Source organism: Lucilia sericata, unplaced genomic scaffold, assembly GCF_015586225.1.
Source record: "Lucilia sericata isolate MDLA Ls3-8-SP2 unplaced genomic scaffold, ASM1558622v1 Contig000365F_arrow, whole genome shotgun sequence".
Classification (NCBI taxonomy): Eukaryota; Metazoa; Arthropoda; class Insecta; order Diptera; family Calliphoridae; genus Lucilia; species Lucilia sericata.
This window is the reverse complement of record NW_023994384.1, coordinates 292,501-300,000: the sequence shown is the minus strand read 5'-3', so window position 1 is coordinate 300,000 and position 7,500 is coordinate 292,501. Positions and strand designations below refer to the sequence as shown.

Below are 7,500 nucleotides of genomic sequence, written 5' to 3'. Positions count from 1 at the left end.
ACACTTGACATCTGCTCCCCTGATAAACACACTCCTTTGGAATATGTTAATTTCTTCTTAACTAAATAAGCAATATATTAAAATTCATATTAAATATTTAGCTTTAATAATTAAAATTAATAAATTAAAATTACTCACTCGTTAAAAGAAAATTAATATTTATATATCTTAAATATTCAAAATAATAATATTATTAACGTACCTGCAAAGAGAGAGAAAAAAAAAACAAAATAAATTAATTAAACAATTTTAAGAAATATTTCATTTCAATATTAAATTTATGCTTAATTAGAAAATAAAACTATAAATTTTCTTAATATAAATTACAGCTAAAATTTTTATATATAACATTAACCTTGTAAAAAAATTGCCAAAATATATATATCGATTACGTTAGTTAATTAATTGGCATAATCAAAATATGTTTATAACAACAAATTAATGCCAATAGCTAGAAAGAAAACTACGTCATTAACGTTTGAATATTTTTAAGCACATTTTCAAATTTTTTAGAGATTTTTTTTTCTTAATTTCAGTTCATTTACGAAAACAAAACCATTTTGATTTTGGCATTTTGTCAACTATTTTTTTTTTTTGCTAGATTTTTTTAAACATAAATCTTTAATTTGGTTTACGCCTTTAATAGTTGAATAGACAAAATGGCAAAGTGGAAAAAAAATCATATAAATAAATTGCTATCTAAAAGATTAACACGGATAAAGAATGAACAAAATATGTATGTATATATGTGTTTCGATATGTTTTCGATTCATGAATTAAATTTATAGACAAAGAATGAAATTAAAGAGTCATTTTATAACTAAAGATGAGTCAAGTTGGTAGAAAAAAGTCAAACGTCTTAAAAAAATCATAGCTGGAAAATAAAATAAAATATATTTTATAATAAATTTCTAAGTTTTTTGCACTAGGTTGTTTTACATATTACAGCATAACTCAAGAACTATTTGTCCGATTTGATTAAAAAAACTGCCAAAAGTTATTAATTCGATTAAAGTTATTAATTCGATTAAGTCATACTAACATTATTTTCCTCTATTTTAAAAGATTCTGAAATTTTTTGCATTTTTTCGCACAATAAAAATTTTTCTAGGTAATTTTTGAAAAACAATTTTAATTTTTAAAAATTTATAAAAAATCGAAAATGGCAACAAATTGAATTCTTTTACGGATCATAATACTAAATAGATAAGAATTAAAATCCAACATATTTCAATAAAATCGTAACACAATTGTGGAATTTATGAGCAATTTAATGTTGATAACCGGTTTTCAGGGAAAATCTTAAAGTAAATATTTAATATTTTTAAAAAATCATAAAAAATCGAAAATGACAACAAATTGAATTCTTTTTACGGTCATAATACTAAATAGGTTAGAATTAAAATCCAACATATTTTAATAAAATCCTAAAGTAATTGTGGATTTTATGAGCAATTTAAGGTTGATACCAGATTTCAAACAAAATGTCAAAGTAAATAATTTACAGTTTCAAAAATTCATAAAAATTCGAAAATGGCAACAAATTGAATTCTTTTTATGGGACATTATACTAAATATATAAGAATTAAAATTCATCATATTTCAATGAAATCCTAAAATAATTGTGGATTTTATGAGCAATTTAATGTTTATAACCGATTTTCAGGGAAAATGTCAAAGTAAATATTTAATATTTTTAAAAATTCATAAAAAATCCAAAATGACTACAAATTGAATTCTTTTTACGGATCATAATACTAAATAGATAAGAATTAAAATCCAACATATCTCAATAAAATCGTAACACAATTGTGGATTTTATGAGCAATTTAATGTAAATAACCGATTTTCAGGGAAAATGTTAAAGTAAATATTTAATATTTTTAAAAATTCATAAAAAATCGGATATAACTCCAAATTTAATTCTTTTTACGGGTAATAATACTAAATAGATAAGAATTAAAATCCAACATATTTCAATAAAATCCTAAAATAATTGTGGATTTTATGAGCAATTTAATGTTGAAAACCGATTTTCAGGGAAAATGTCCAAGTAAATATTTTTCATTTTCAAAAGTTCATAAAAAATCGAAAATGGCAACAAATTGAATTCTTTTTACGGAACATAATACTAAATAGGTTAGAATTAAAATCTAACATATTTTAATAAAATCCTAAAATAATTGTGGATTTTATGAGCAATTTAAGGTTGATACCAGATTTCAAACGAAATGTCAAAGTAAATATTTTACATTTTCAAAAATTCATAAAAAATCAAAAATGACTACAAATTGAATACTTTTTACGGGTCATAATACTAAATTGTCTAGAATACAAATCCAACATATTTCAATAAAATCCTAAAATAGTTGTGAATTTTATGAGCAATTTAATGTTGATAAACGATATTCAGGGAAAATGTTAAAGTAAATATTTAAAATTTTTAAAAATTCATTAAAAATCGAAAATGACTATAAATTGAATTCTTTTTACGGATCATAATACTAAATAGATAAGAATTAAAATCCAACATATTTCAATAAAATCCTAAAATAATTGTGGATTTTATGAGCAATTTAATGTTGATAACCGATTTTCAGGGAAAATGTCAAAGTAAATAATTTACATTTTCAAAAATTCATAAAAAATCAAAAATGGCAACAAATTAAATTCTTTTTATGGGACATAATACTAAAAAAGATAAAATTGAAATCCAACATATTTCAATAAAATCCTAAAATAATTGTGAATTTTATGAGCAATTTAAGGTTGATACCAGATTTCAAACAAAATGTCAAAGTAAATAATTTACATTTTCAAAAATTCATAAAATATCGAAAATGCCAACAAATTGAATTCTTTTTACGGATCATAATACTAAATAGGTTAGAATTAAAATCCAACATATTTCAATAAAATCCTAAAATAATTGTGGATTTTATGAGCAATTTAATGTTGATAAACGATTTTCAGAGAAAATGTTAAAGTAAATATTTAATATTTTTAAAAATTCCTAAAAAATCGAAAATGGCAACAAATTGAATTCTTTTACGGGTCATAATACTAAATAGATAAGAATTAAAATCCAACATATTTCAATAAAATCCTAAAATAATTGTGGATTTTATGAGCAATTTAATGTAAATAACCGATTTTCAGGGAAAATGTCAAAGTAATTACATAATATTTTTAAAAATTCATAAAAAATCCAAAATGACTACAAATTGAATTCTTTTTATGGGACATAGTACTAAATAGATAAGAATTAAAATCCAACATATTTCAATAAAATCCTAAAATAATTGTGGATTTTATGAGCAAGTTAATGTTAATAACCGATTTTCAGGGAAAATGGCCAAGTAAATATTTTTCATTTTCAAAAATTCATAAAAAATCCAAAATTGAATTCATTTAATGGGACATAATACTAAAAAGGTTAGAATTGAAATCCAATATATTTCAATAAAATCCTAAAATAATTGTGGATTTTATAAGCAATTTAATGTTGACACCATAATTTAAGCGAAATGCCAAAAAACGTATTTTGTACTTTTAAAAATTTAGAAAAAATCTAGAAAGTCCCCAAATAGGTTGCTATTCATAGGATATAACATGGAATAAGTTTCAAATAAATCCAGATATATTTTAACAAAATCGAAACATAATTCTTGATTTTATTTAGAATTAACTGTTGATATCTCTTATTAACGGAAATAAAATTTGAAAAATCTTTAATTTTTAAAAATTCAGAAAAAATTGAAAAGATCTAGATAAAAGAAATATTTTTATTAGATCTTTTAGCTGAATATGTTAGAAATAAAATGAGAATGAGATTCTTTAAAATCCAAGCATTAATTTAGATTTTATTAACACTTAAGTGATGACAATAGAAAAGCAAACATTTTTAAATGATTTAACTTTAAAAATTCTGTAAAAATCTAAGATACTTCCAATTAAAGAAATATTTGTTACAAACTAAAGCTAAATATGTTGTAAATAAAATGAGATATACTACATAAAAATCAAAACATAAATATTGATTTTATTCAAAATAAAGTGTCAATAACATATTGGTTCAATTGCAAAAATAAAGAAAAAAATCTTTAAACTTTAAAAATTAAAAAAAAAAATCCAAAAAGACCGAATGTGCCAATGTCTCTCTCAGAGTTTAAAGCTACTTAAGTTCTAAACAAAACGTGACAAATATGAAGAAAATCGATTAATAAATACAGATTTTATTCACTATTAACGAAAGGTATATCACTTTAAGTGAAAAATCTAAAGTTAAATTTTCTAACAAAGGACCCGCCTCTTTTTCGTCAATACCTTGTTGATTTAGTATGTATAACCATATTTTGGCAAAAATCTGAATGTCACACCATCATCTGTCTAATTCCCCTAAACAATTGTTTAAAAATAAAACATTTTTCAATTGTATTCATTCAATTCATGTGAGCCACTGAGGGGGCAGTCAGTCACAACATCATTAGTGGCAATAGCAGCTCTGCTACACTGTTCTTGCAAAGGTGCATAAACAAAAATTGGCAGCCACTTAAAAAGGAAATAATAAGTTGTGGGGTTTTGTAGAAAATCATTAAAATTACACAGAAATCATTGGCAAAAAATCATATCAAATTGTTTGCAGGTGTGCAAGTGATGATGTTTTAATTTTAAATTGATTACTTGGATTTTTTTCTTCAACTAAAGAAACAAAATTTTTAAAATTTTAAGAAAAGGAAATTCGAATTTTTCTTATTTGTCTGCCAGAGCTGTTGACAGCTGTTTTGAAAAATACAAATGATTCAAAAATTACGAAAAAAAAAATTCAGTAACTATAAAACAAATTTATTTCTTTGTAAGAAAACATCATGTTTTATTAAAATATTATAACAAAATTAAAGTGAAAAAAAAAAACTAATTATTTTGTTTAATTTAGCAACAAAAAACCTTCAAACTGATGAAATCAAACTAATTAAATAAGAAATTTTTCTTCTTAAAATGACAAAAATTTCAGGGTTAAAACATATTTTAACTAGAGTATAAAGAGATTTATTTTAAAATTTCTATTTCATCATCATTTTTGTTGCTATAAATATAAGAAAAAGAAATATTATTTAATTGTTTAATTATAAAAATGTCAAGTGCGGTAAAGCATTTATTGACGTTAATGCTTTTATAAGCATATATTTGATTCTTTTGAAATGTTTTCGCTTTCTTTAGATTCTTGAGAAAATAGAATTACTTTTCTTTATTTAAAATTTATAAGAAATTGAAAGAAAATTTATATTTTTTAGCAAGTTGTTATTATGACAAATAAAGTGTTGTTTCCGGTAGATAGATAGATAGATAGATAGATAGATAGATAGATAGATAGATAGATAGATAGATAGATAGATAGATAGATAGATAGATAGATAGATAGATAGATAGATAGGTAGATATAGATAGATAGATAGATAGATAGTAGATCAGATAGATAGAGAGATAGATGTAGATTGATAGATAGATAGAGAGCTAGATAGATAGATAGCATAGATAGATAGATAGATAAGATGGTAGATAGATAGACTTCGCTCGCTCGCTAGCTCGCTCGCTCCGCTCGCTCGATCGATAGCATAGCTTCGATCGATAGCATCGCTCGCATCGCTCGAATAGATAGCTCGCTGCCGCGTTCGGATCGCTCGCTTCGCTCGCGTCGCTCGCTCGCTCCTCGCTCGACTCGCTCGCTCGCTCGCCTCGCTCGCTCGCTCGCTCGCTCTCGCTCGCTCGCTCGCTCGCTCGCTCGCTCGCTCGCTCGCTCGCTCGCTCTACTAGCTCGCTCGCTCGCTCGCTCGCTCGCTCGATCGCTCGCTCGCTCGCTCGCTCGCTCGCTCGCTCGCTCGCTCCTCGCTCGCTCGCTCGCTCGCTCGCTCGCTCGCTCGCTCGCTCGCTCGCTCGCTCGCTCGCTCGCTCGCTCGCTCGCTCGCTCGTCCTCCCCGCTCGCTCCCGCTGCTCGCTCGCTCGCTCGCCGCTCGCTCGCTCGCTCTCTCTCGCTCGCTCTCGCTCTCTCGCTCGCTTCGCTCGCTCTGCTGCTCCTCGCTCCCTCGATCGCGTTCCTCGCTGAAACTCTCCCTGATACGTTCCCGCCGCGCCTACATCCTCGTTGTTCATATTACATCGATATATCCGATTTGTCTTATTTCCCGAACAAATTTTTGGCAAAGTATTTCTTCACTTCGATTCTTGATATCATTAGGCGCAGCCTTCCCCGGGCGATCTTGAAGTTGAAAATATTTAATACCCCCAGAATAATTTAACTCTTTAGCAATAAAAGTACCGAAAAACTTAAAGTTAAAAGAAAAAAAAATTTATCGCCCCCGGGTGGGCTCGAACCACCAACCTTTCGGTTAACAGCCGAACGCGCTAGCCAATTGCCGCCACGGAGGCACTTGCCAGCCGTTTAGCAAAAACACAACTTCTATTAGTAGTCAGCTGTTAAGACGATAATTACAATGTTTTGTCCAAATAACAAAAACTATAATGAGAACAAAAAATAAACACACACGCAAGTGGTGAATTTCTCAAACTAAATTTCTAAAAATAGAACAATAATGTGAAAATGATATTTGTAGCAATCAGGGAAATTCAACTCTTGTGGTAAGAAGTACAGTGGTTAAAAAAGTTGAAAAAAAGTAAGCTAGTAAAATTAATACATACATACAAAGTTTTATGAAGTTATATTCAACTAAAACTCTACCATAAGTTGTAAATAAATTGGCATGGAGGGGATAAATGAAGGATTACTCCATATTTTGATTTGAAAGTAAAAGCTTTCTAATATCGAAACGAGTTACCCAGATTAGCCCGAATGGAGGCTATTGTGTAATAATCGAAATATTTTGAAACAAAAACTTATAACAGAATTTCCAAACATTTTTTTGTTAACACTAAAGCACAGGTGATAATGAAATGAATTGTAGCAGGAGTTCAGCAGAAACAGCTGTGTGAGCTTTAAATGATAAGAATTATTTTGAAATTAGAAATTCATATAAAAAAAATGATAACAATTTATAAAATAACAATAAAAAAGTGACAAGTGTTGTGACTATTTCTACGACAATAAAATGCAATATTTATAAAGGGAGAGAGAGAGGAATGAATGAACATATGAAAAGGTTATCAAATTGATAATAAAATGAATAAAAAATACATTCAAAATAAAACAATTAGACCAAAGCACTAAATAAATGATTAATAAAAATATTAAGTTTAAGCAATAAAATTTAAATATTTAAAATAACAAGAAAAACTATTCCAAACAAAAAGCTAAAGTTCTTCAAATTATATATAAACTCTCAAGCAATATCCCAATGTAGAAAAATCATGCACTTTTCGGGCAAAAATATTGCACTTTTCTGCCTTTTTCTTAAAGCTTTTAAGTTGAAGGAAAGTTCAATTTATGTAAAATAAAAAATCGGCATTTTCTTAAAAAAAGGGCAGAAAACAAGCAAATTAGTTTTG

At 27.2% G+C, this 7,500-nt stretch overlaps 1 protein-coding gene and 1 non-coding gene across 2 annotated transcripts in view; both read right to left on the bottom strand.

Moving 5' to 3' along the window:
- LOC119604131 (protein bunched, class 2/F/G isoform-like) overlaps positions 1-7,500 on the bottom strand; it is a 220,539-nt gene that overhangs the window by 26,634 nt on the left and 186,405 nt on the right. The gene's annotated exons all lie outside the window — the stretch shown is intronic.
- On the bottom strand, positions 6,352-6,426 carry Trnan-guu. Its single transcript has one exon. It is a non-coding gene; the product is annotated as a tRNA-Asn (tRNA).